Source organism: Choloepus didactylus, chromosome 19, assembly GCF_015220235.1.
Source record: "Choloepus didactylus isolate mChoDid1 chromosome 19, mChoDid1.pri, whole genome shotgun sequence".
NCBI classification, from domain to species: Eukaryota; Metazoa; Chordata; class Mammalia; order Pilosa; family Megalonychidae; genus Choloepus; species Choloepus didactylus.
In genome coordinates this window covers 5,260,282-5,269,911 of record NC_051325.1, presented here as the reverse complement: position 1 = coordinate 5,269,911, position 9,630 = coordinate 5,260,282, and the positions used below count along the sequence as shown (strand labels likewise).

Below are 9,630 nucleotides of genomic sequence, written 5' to 3'. Positions count from 1 at the left end.
CGCTGCCCATGCCCTATGCACAAGCTGATGTCAGAGTATATGCTTTTGAACTCTGAATCAATGTTTTTGTTGTTTTGTTTCTTTGGTTGGTTGGTTTTAGTGAAAGAGTCTATTTTCATAGGAGGCACTTGTATTCTCTGACAATATGTCCCCGTTTGCAGCTCTGAGCTGTGCAAAAGCAGACATGGTGAAGTAACTGCTGATGAGTCCACTATATCAACTCTCTAAACCTCATAAGCAGTTCATTCAATTCACATGACCAGGTCAGCCCAGGATGCGCCACATTGGAACTGAATCCTTCAGCCAGAACTGAAGTTGGGTCAGGGGAAGGTGAAAATTAAAGTATTAAACATTAATTTTAAATTGCATGGCATTGAAAATATGTTTTATGAAACATGGTTTACCAGAAATCTAAAATGGATATATGTCATGATCTCAAAATTCTCTCCAATTTAAGGAATGCTACATCAGAGAATAAACTTCAACCTTCTCAAAGCAAGACCCAGGTCAGGACATCATTAGCATATCAGAAAGGCTGAGGAATTTCTTCTTATGTACTTTGTCATTAACCAGATGGAAGACTAACTTCATTCTCAGGGCTAGGAAACTTTATGATAGGAAGAGAAGTGAACAGGTTCACCCCCAACGCCAGAGTGCCCCCTAAAGTCCATCAGGAGCAGGATTGGGCAAATGCAAGACTTCAAACTTGACAGACCTCCTTCCCTTGTGCCCATGTTCTCATATCAGAAACCCGGGGGACCCTGGAAATACCTACATCCTCTGCCCCACTCAACATAAAAGTGATGATACCACTTGCTGCTGAGTATGCAGAACACAGAACCAACAACATTAATTTTAAGAATACAAAATAGTGCAGCCACTTTGCAACACAGTTTGACAGATTCTTACAAAGCTATGCCTAGGCTTACCATACACTCCAATAAAAGTGCTCTTATTTATTTACCCAACAGATATAAAAACTTAATTTACTTACCCAAAAGATTTAAAAACTTATTTACCCAACAGATTTAAACTTATTTACCCAACAGATTTAAAAATGTAATGTACACATGAATGTTCATAGCATCTCCGTTCATTATTCTCAAAACGTAGTAGCAAACAAGATGTCTTTCAATACATGAAAGGATAAAAAAAAAGCTGTGGTATAGCCACTGGAGTGTCATTCAACTTTTTTCATTCTTAAAAAAATTTTTCATTTTGATCAATATTCTCTGTATTTATTGCAACTTAATCTTATAAAGATTTTACTCCAATTTTCAATTTTATTTAAAATACACAAGAGCATTATCTTTCTGTTCTGCACATTTATTTTTTGTTTTTTCCTTAAATTCATTTTTTTGAGATATATTCACAGAACATACAATCATCCAGAGTGCACAATCAGTTGTTCACAGTGTGAGGTTTTCTTTTTTACTTTTATTTTTATTCTTATTTTTTGTAGGAATTAAAATCTTCAAAACTTGTGGTGATAAACGCACTGCTATATGATGGTATAGTGCACCTATATTTTACATCATTTTGTTTTATTTCTAGAATTTAGATCTTCATTTTTCTTTTCCTTTTATTATTCCCTTTTTCAACATCTTATTACAATTTCATTGATTATAATAATTTCTTATAAGATTGTTCCACGTGTTCCTATATGCCCATCTGAATTCATAACCAAGTATTTGTTTCCTGATTTTTGTTTTCATATCTGTATTTTGTTTTACAGATTTTCTCAAAATTTGTAATATTAGTACACAGTATATTAGTTTCATAGTTAGGGAAAGTCACAAAAAAGGGATTAGAGAATGCTTATAGGTTGTCAAGTCTTCTTGACTTAGGGCAATATCTGGAAGGAACCCAAATTTAACCACTGTCATATTATTTATAAATCTCATGTTGGTCAGTTTTAATAGAAATACATCTATCACTTCCTGACAGGTAACTCTAAGACTTGCTGCCACCCTACTGTGCTCTCTCAGAAGAATCAGACAGGAGGCCTCACTCTCCAGCTTGTTGAAATTCTGGTAAACCTGCTTCCCAGTTGGGCCTTTCCTCTTCCTACATAAAATTTCATGTCATGGTGCACAGAAACAATGTCACCCAACACAAGTTAAAGAAAATTTTCATTATACACATGAAGTAAAGAGAGAAGCCACTAACACTTTTCCTGGGATTGATAAGGATATTGGGATATTCAGCTGCAACTAAAAATGCTTTATAAGAATCTAGTTCTGCAAGATGGAGGTCCACATCTACCACATCATCCTTCCACATGATACTCAAGTAACCATGAGACTACTTTCCTCTGCATGTTGGCATCTCCCCTGGGTGACAATCTCAAGGATCCAGGTGTTCACAGGGACTTGATTGTGGGATGGGACACACTCACAATATATCCCCTTGTCCTCAAGTGTTCTATGCAGGCTGACACAGAAGATGTGCCCAGGGCTGGTGAAGCCCTCGCAGACCATCTCCCTCACCTGTACTGTCTCTGGGGGCTCCATCACCAGCAGCAACTATTGGAATTGGATCCACCAGCATCCTGCAAAAGGGCTGGAGTAATGGGTACTGGAGTGGCGCACATACTATAACCCAGCCTTCCAAAGCCACATATCCGTCACCACTGATGTGTTCAAGAATGAGTACTATCTGCAGCTGAGCTCCATGAGTGCCAAGGACATGGCTATGTTATAATGCGAGAGACATAGTGAGCAGAAGGCATGGTGTACTCTGCTTTAGCTACAAAACTCCTGTGCAGGAAGGGGATGGTGTGCAGGGGGCTTTGGGGACCAAAAAGGACAGGACTCAGCCCCAGAATCAGGTGCAGTGTTGAGAATGGTTTTCTATGAGGGTCTGGGGCTTCACCAGCCCTTAAACCTATTTCCCTGAATATTTGCCCTCCCCTTGTCATACTTTCATTTCAGTGTCCACTGCAATGTCAGGGCAATTCAGAGCCTGCATTTATTTTACATTAAGAGGATATTCAGTTACTGTCCCCAGCCTCTACATCCACTTACTTGGATCTTGGTTCAGATCAAAGTGTGACCTTTTCTAGCTCATCTGATCTAGTAACTAAAGCACAACCTGTAAAATATGTGTGAAATAATTATTTTCTCTTTTTAAAAATTGAATCCAAATTAGAGAATGAAAAATAAAACCAACTTTTTTTTCTATTTAAAATATATTTTATATCCTCAAAATTTTAGGTTTATGAAACAACTGAGAAAAGATACAGACTTCCCATATGACCCACATCTGTTTTCTCCTACTGTGAACCTCTTATAAACCCATGATACTTTAATTACAACTGTTACCATTAATCATAGCAATAATACACCATACATTTTGTTTGGATGTCACCTGCTATTCCATGTATGTCCTCTTTCTGATATCAGATCCATTCCTGGACACCATTTTTAATTGTAGTTTCATGTCTGATTAATATCCTCTGATCCAGGAAAGGCTCTCATTCTTCCCTTGGGTATGCAGTTATTTTGAAAAATGGCTCTCTATTTGGGTTGTACAAGGTATGCTCATGATTGCACTGTCATCAGGGTTTTGGGGAAGAGTGCCACAGAGGTGCAAAGCCCTTTACTTTGTATTATTCTAGGGAGCACAAATCATTAACATGGCTCAGTACTAGTGGTTTTGAATTCCCTCACCTGGTTTGGGTGGTGGATTCCACATTAGCCCTAGAGTTACTATCTGTCCCTTTCCACATTCTGTTCTTTGGAATTGTGTCATTGGGTTCACGGTGTTTTCAAGAAGAGGGGAGCTAGGTTTCAACTCCTTCATCAATTTGGTCACCTGAATCTGTATAGAGTACTTGAAATAATGACTTAGTTTCTTGGATGTTTATTTTATAGTTTGGGTTATAATCCAATACATTATTTACTTTGATGTTTAACTTGTTCTAGTTTTCCAAACGGAACCTCTTTCATTCTGATTGGTATATCTCTTTGACATACTCACATCAGATATATCTCTGTGTATAAGGTGTGTGTGTGTGTGTGTATGTTAGTGTGTATGTTTGTGTTAGTGTGTATGTATGTGAGTAAATAAGTGCATGTGTGTTGTGAGTACATCCTTAGGTTCTGGTACTACAAGGTGTTGGGGCCTCATCTTGTGTTTTCCCTTTACCATATTAGAATTCCGTCTGTCTCTCATATGTAAATGCCCATGTATCCCTCAGCAGAAGTGTTAAGGATGCACCAAGAAGAGGCTCTCCAGAGGTCTCTTGAAAAGAGGGCTGTTGTGCCCTCACCTCTCAAACAGGAAAGCCCTCAGTTCTGTTCTGGACAAAGCTCTGTGGGGCAGCACCACCCCCAGGATGCAGCGAGGCAGTGCCACCTCCAGCCAGGAGAGAGAGCACCATCTAGAAACATGGGAAAGTCCCTGGACATAGTCCCTGAGAGTTCCCTGAGGAGGCTCAAAGAGCTGCCCCTCTCCTTATCTGATAGGTTTATCCCTCTGCATTGCACATTTGGGTTTGGATTCACCTAGATTTAATTAGCTTCCAACACTTTATAAACTCTCCACAAATTCAATTTAAAAATAGTAATGGTGCTCCAAATTTATGTTCTCACCTTGAGAATCCCACCTCCATTCATTTGCTTCTTCCAAGTCCTTGGTTACTCCCTAAATCTGTGTTCTGGCAAACCAAAAAGGCAAGGTGTGGGGAAAGAAGCTTCTTGAGAGGCTTTGTGCTCCCTGACTCTCAGCTGAGCTTGCCCTTTTGATTCTTGGATCCATCAGGTGGCCCAGATTTAGTTTTACCTTCCAGTAATCTATTGAGTGCTCATTGTCAGTTTTCTTCTTATTCTGGCTATAGGCCTACTGTAAGGACATGATCAGTACTTAGAAAAACATGAAATCTCTGTATAATCTTAGAGGCATGATAACTGTACTCACTTGTCAAGCTTTCAAAGATTTCAAAAATAGGACCTTGGTTCTGCAGTTTCAGGTTATGACTCATGGTGGCTCCCAATGTCCCCACATTTCATGTCCCAGGTACAGCTGCAGGAGTTGGGCCCAGGACTTTTGAAGCCCATATCCCTCACCTGCTCCATACATGGTTACTCCCTTACCAGTTTTTACTCCTGGGCTTTGATACAGCAGCCTCTAGGGAAGGGGTGAGGCTGGATGGGGATCAGTCGTTCTTGCGGGAGTTCAGAGCTCTGCCTGTCCTTCCAGAGTGGACTCTCCATCTCCACAGACATGTCCAAGAATGAGTTCTCCCTGCAAATGAGCTCTATGACCACCCAGGACATGGCCATATATTGCTGTTAAAGGGACACTTTTAGAAGAAGCCAGTGTGAGCCCAGGCACAAACTTCATCTGTAGGACGCGTCTCAGGACCACTCAACATAGGAACCAAGACCAGGGGCAGATGCAGAGTTAAACAACAACGGTATTCCTTCAGTGTCTCAGGTTGTTTTTATTCCAACTGCTCAGGATCTGAGGTCATAGGAAATCTTGTTTCTCAGTTTTAGGGCGTGTACTATTTTCTCTTAGTTCAGACAAAATCTAATATATATTTCCGATAGTGTGTAGAGGAGCATGCACAGAATCATCATCAATTGCAACATCAATGAGGTTAATTTTACAAGAGTTTGGATTTTAATGGAGGAAAAACAAATTTCATTTTAATAGTTAGTGAAGATGAGAACCCTGCCTTCATTTTTAGCCATTTGTATTTCCTCTTTGGAAAAATGTCTATTTGTATCTTTTGCCCACTTTTTATTTGGGTTGTTTGACATTTTGTTGTTTATTTGTAGGATTTCTTTTATTTTCTGGATTTCAATCCCTTTTCATATATGTGGTCTCCAAATATTTTCAATCGGTGTTAGTTGCTTTCTCTCCTTCTTGAAAGTATTTCAAGTATACAAGTATTCAATTTTGAGGATGTCTCTTTTATCTGTTTTACTTTACTGCTTATGCTTTCAGTGTAAAAATCTAAGAAAATACTGCCTATCAGTAGATATTGATGATGCCTCCCCATATTTTCTTGTAGGAATTTTATGGTAATGGCTCCTATATTTAGCTTTTTGATACATTTTTATTTAGTTATTGTTTAAGGTGTGAGACATGGGTCCTCTTTAATTATGTTGAATATCAATATCCAGTTCTCCCAGCAGTATTTATTGAAGAGGATGTTCTGTCCCATTTGAGAGGACTTGGGTTTGTTGTCAAAAATCAATGGACCAGCTTCACTTACCACCTCATGCTGTGACTGGGAGAGCTGCTGGAGGCACTGGCCACCAGAGAGTGCTGTGCTTGGGTTACCCAAGGCATGGACTACTTGCCACCACTGCTTGTGAAATATGCTTTATCTCCAGAACAGCTAAATGGAGTCACCACACCGCTGCTTGTGCTGGATCACAGTGCTGCCTTTCCTTATGAAGAAGACACAAACTTGGATTATCACTTGCATTCATCTTCAACTGCTCCTGTTTAAACCTCTTGTCAGAACTACAGGGACCTGCAGGAATCATGTGACTGATGATGTGAAAGATGTTACAAAATTGGTAGCAAATCTTCCAAAAGACTACATGATAACCCTCAACTATGTCCCTGGGATGGATGCCTTGCCTCCTCATTGTTGGATAAGTGTGATGGTGTAACAATTGAAAGTCAGCTTGATTGACCCTCTGGACAAGTTTTCAGATATCTCTGAAGTCTTGTGTAATTATTCTGTCATAGACAAACTGGTGAAAATAGTGGATGACCTTGTAGAGTGCATGGATGAACACTCATCTAAGAATGTAAAAAAAAAAAAACAAAAACCTAAAAACACAGAATGCAGGCAATTTACTTCTGACCAATTCTTTCAAATTTTTAATAGATCCACTGATGCCATCAAAGACTTTATCATGGCATCTGAAACTAGTGAATGTGTGCTTCCTTCAACATTAAGTTCTGAGAAAGATTCCAGAATCAGTGTCACAAAACCATTTATGTTACCCCCTGTTGCAGCAAGCTCCCTTAGGAATGACAGCAGTAGCAATAATAGGAAGGCCTCAAATTCCACTGGAGACACCAGCCTACAATTGGCAGCCATGGCATTGCCAGCATTCTTTTCTCATGTAATTGGGTTTGCTTTTGGAGCCTTATAATGGAAGATGAAACAACCAAATCTTGCAAAGGCAATTGAAAAAAATAGATTAATGAAGAAGATAATGAGATAAGTATGTTGCAAACAAAAGAGAGTTTCAAAAAGTGTAATTGTGGCTTGTATCAAGACTGTTACTTTTGTACATTGGTGGGTAACAGTTCATGTTTGCTTCATAAATGAAGCAGCTTTAAACAAATATACTGTCTGGAGTGACAGGCTGCATCTTTATCTTTTCTTGCTACCAATGACTATATAAGGATTATTCAGAAATTGGAACAAATTGTTTTACAGTGAAATTGGCACTGAGTTAATAATTTATAAAGAATAACTTGCATAGAGCAAGACTCTATTTTAAGGACCTGGTGGCTTTGTGGTTCAATTTAGAACTGCAGCTGATGTTGGGAAAGGAAGAACATGCCCGAGACTGCACGCATCATTTTCATGCCCCCAGAAATATCTAATTGCTGAAAAACCACATAGATTTATTTTTCAGTTACAACTGGCAGTCCATGGTTATCCTGGTCTCTGCAAGTTAGTTTCAGCTGGGATAGTGGGGGGTAACACTTTTTCTAAAACTGTTTTTTTCTCAAAAACCAAATAATCAATAACATTAGCCAGTGTACAGTGTAGAAAGCAGTGGGAACAAAATGATTCGAGTGGGTGATGTGTCAGCCTTATAGCTGCCTGATTACATGATATGGGTCTGATCTTGATGTCTTACTGATTGAAAACATGTTCACCCATATCCTACTAAACAAATGGATATGGTCATGCAAGGGAGCCAGTACTGAGTTAGAACAGTGATGACTCTGAAGAAGTGGAGACTCTCCAAACAAATTAATCCATAAAGAAGCTATGAATACTGAATAGCAGAACAGTCTGCCAAGGAGAACAGTTGGCACCCAGGGTGAAATCTACCTTTTCCCTTGACCATTATAGGGGGTATAAATTGTGTTTGCATAAAATATTTCAAAATGTTTATATTCTAAAGCTATTACAGTCTTATAAAGGGACTTTGATGAAATTGCTGAGTGTATGAATTCCCACTTTCCAAATCCACCATGGGAGATAGTAAAAATAAATTATATTTGGTATCTGAGGTTAGAGACCCACATCCAAATGCTAATATGCATGTTAAAAACTAGATTACTGAGAGGGAGGGGCAAGATGGCGGCATAGAGAGGAGTGGAAGCTAAGCAGTCCCCTTGGAACCAAAAAACCAGAAACAACTAGTAAATAATCCAGAATAACTGCGGGGGGACAAAGGAGACCATCCACTCATCATACACCAACCTGAATTGGGAGGAATGCCCGAGAACACAGCATAAAATCTGAGGAAAGGGGTGGGGCCCTTTCCATTCAGAACCAGACCCCAGAGCCTGGGGGAACAGGGCCATACCTCCTCACACCAGTCAAGAATTATAGGCTAACAGGCGTCACCTGCTGGACAGAAAAGCACAGTGACCCGAGGCATCAAAGGGTGGAGCAATTTTCGAAGACACACCTGCAGGGAAACCAGATACTGAATATTTCTTCCCTCTGGGACCTGAGCCTGTTCTGGTCTGGGAAAACCTGATTTGGATAAAGAAGGAAACCATGCCTAGACAACAGAAAATTACAACCTACACTAAGAAAAACAAAGTTATGGCCCAGTCAAAGGAACAAACGTACACTTCAACTGAGATACAGGAATTTAAACAACTAATGCTAAATCAATTCAAAAAGTTTAGAGAAGATATTGCAAAAGAGATAGAGGCTGTAAAGGAAGCACTGGACATATACATGGCAGAAATCAAAAGTTCAAAAAACCTACTGGTAGAATCTATGGAAATGAAAAGCACAACACAAGAGATGAAAGACACAATGGAAACATACAACAGCAGATCTCAAGAGGCAGAAGAAAACACTCAGGAACTGGAGAACAAAACACCTGAAAGCCTACACGCAAAGGAGCAGATGGAGAAAAGAATGAAAAAATATGAGCAACGTCTCCGGGAACTCAAAGATGAAACAAAGTACAATAATGTACATATCAATGGTGTCCCAGAAGGAGAAGAGAAGGGAAAAGGGGCAGAAGCAATAATAGAGGAAATAATTAATGAAAATTTCCCATCTCTTATGAAAGACATAAAATTACACATCCAAGAAGCGCAGCATACTCCAAACAGAAGAGATATGAATAGGCCTACGCCAAGACAGTTAATAATCAGATTATCAAATGTCAAAGACAAAGAGAGAATCCTGAAAGCAGCAAGAGAAAAGCGATCCATTACATACAAAGGAAGCTTAATAAGACTATGTGCGGATCTCTCAGCAGAAACCATGGAGGCAAGAAGGAAGTGGTGTGATATATTTAAGATACTGAAAGAGAAAAACCACCAACCAAGAATCCTGTATCCAGCAAAGCTGTCCTTCAAATATGAGGGGGAGCTCAAAATATTTTCTGACAAACAGACAATAAGAGACTTTGTGAACAAGACACCTGCCCTACAGGAAATACTAAAGGG

The 9,630-nt window shown here is 39.4% G+C and overlaps 1 pseudogene; it reads left to right on the top strand.

Moving 5' to 3' along the window:
- Positions 1-6,407: 6,407 nt before the first annotated feature.
- LOC119516027 lies at positions 6,408-7,303 on the top strand (annotated as a pseudogene).
- Positions 7,304-9,630: the final 2,327 nt, after the last annotated feature.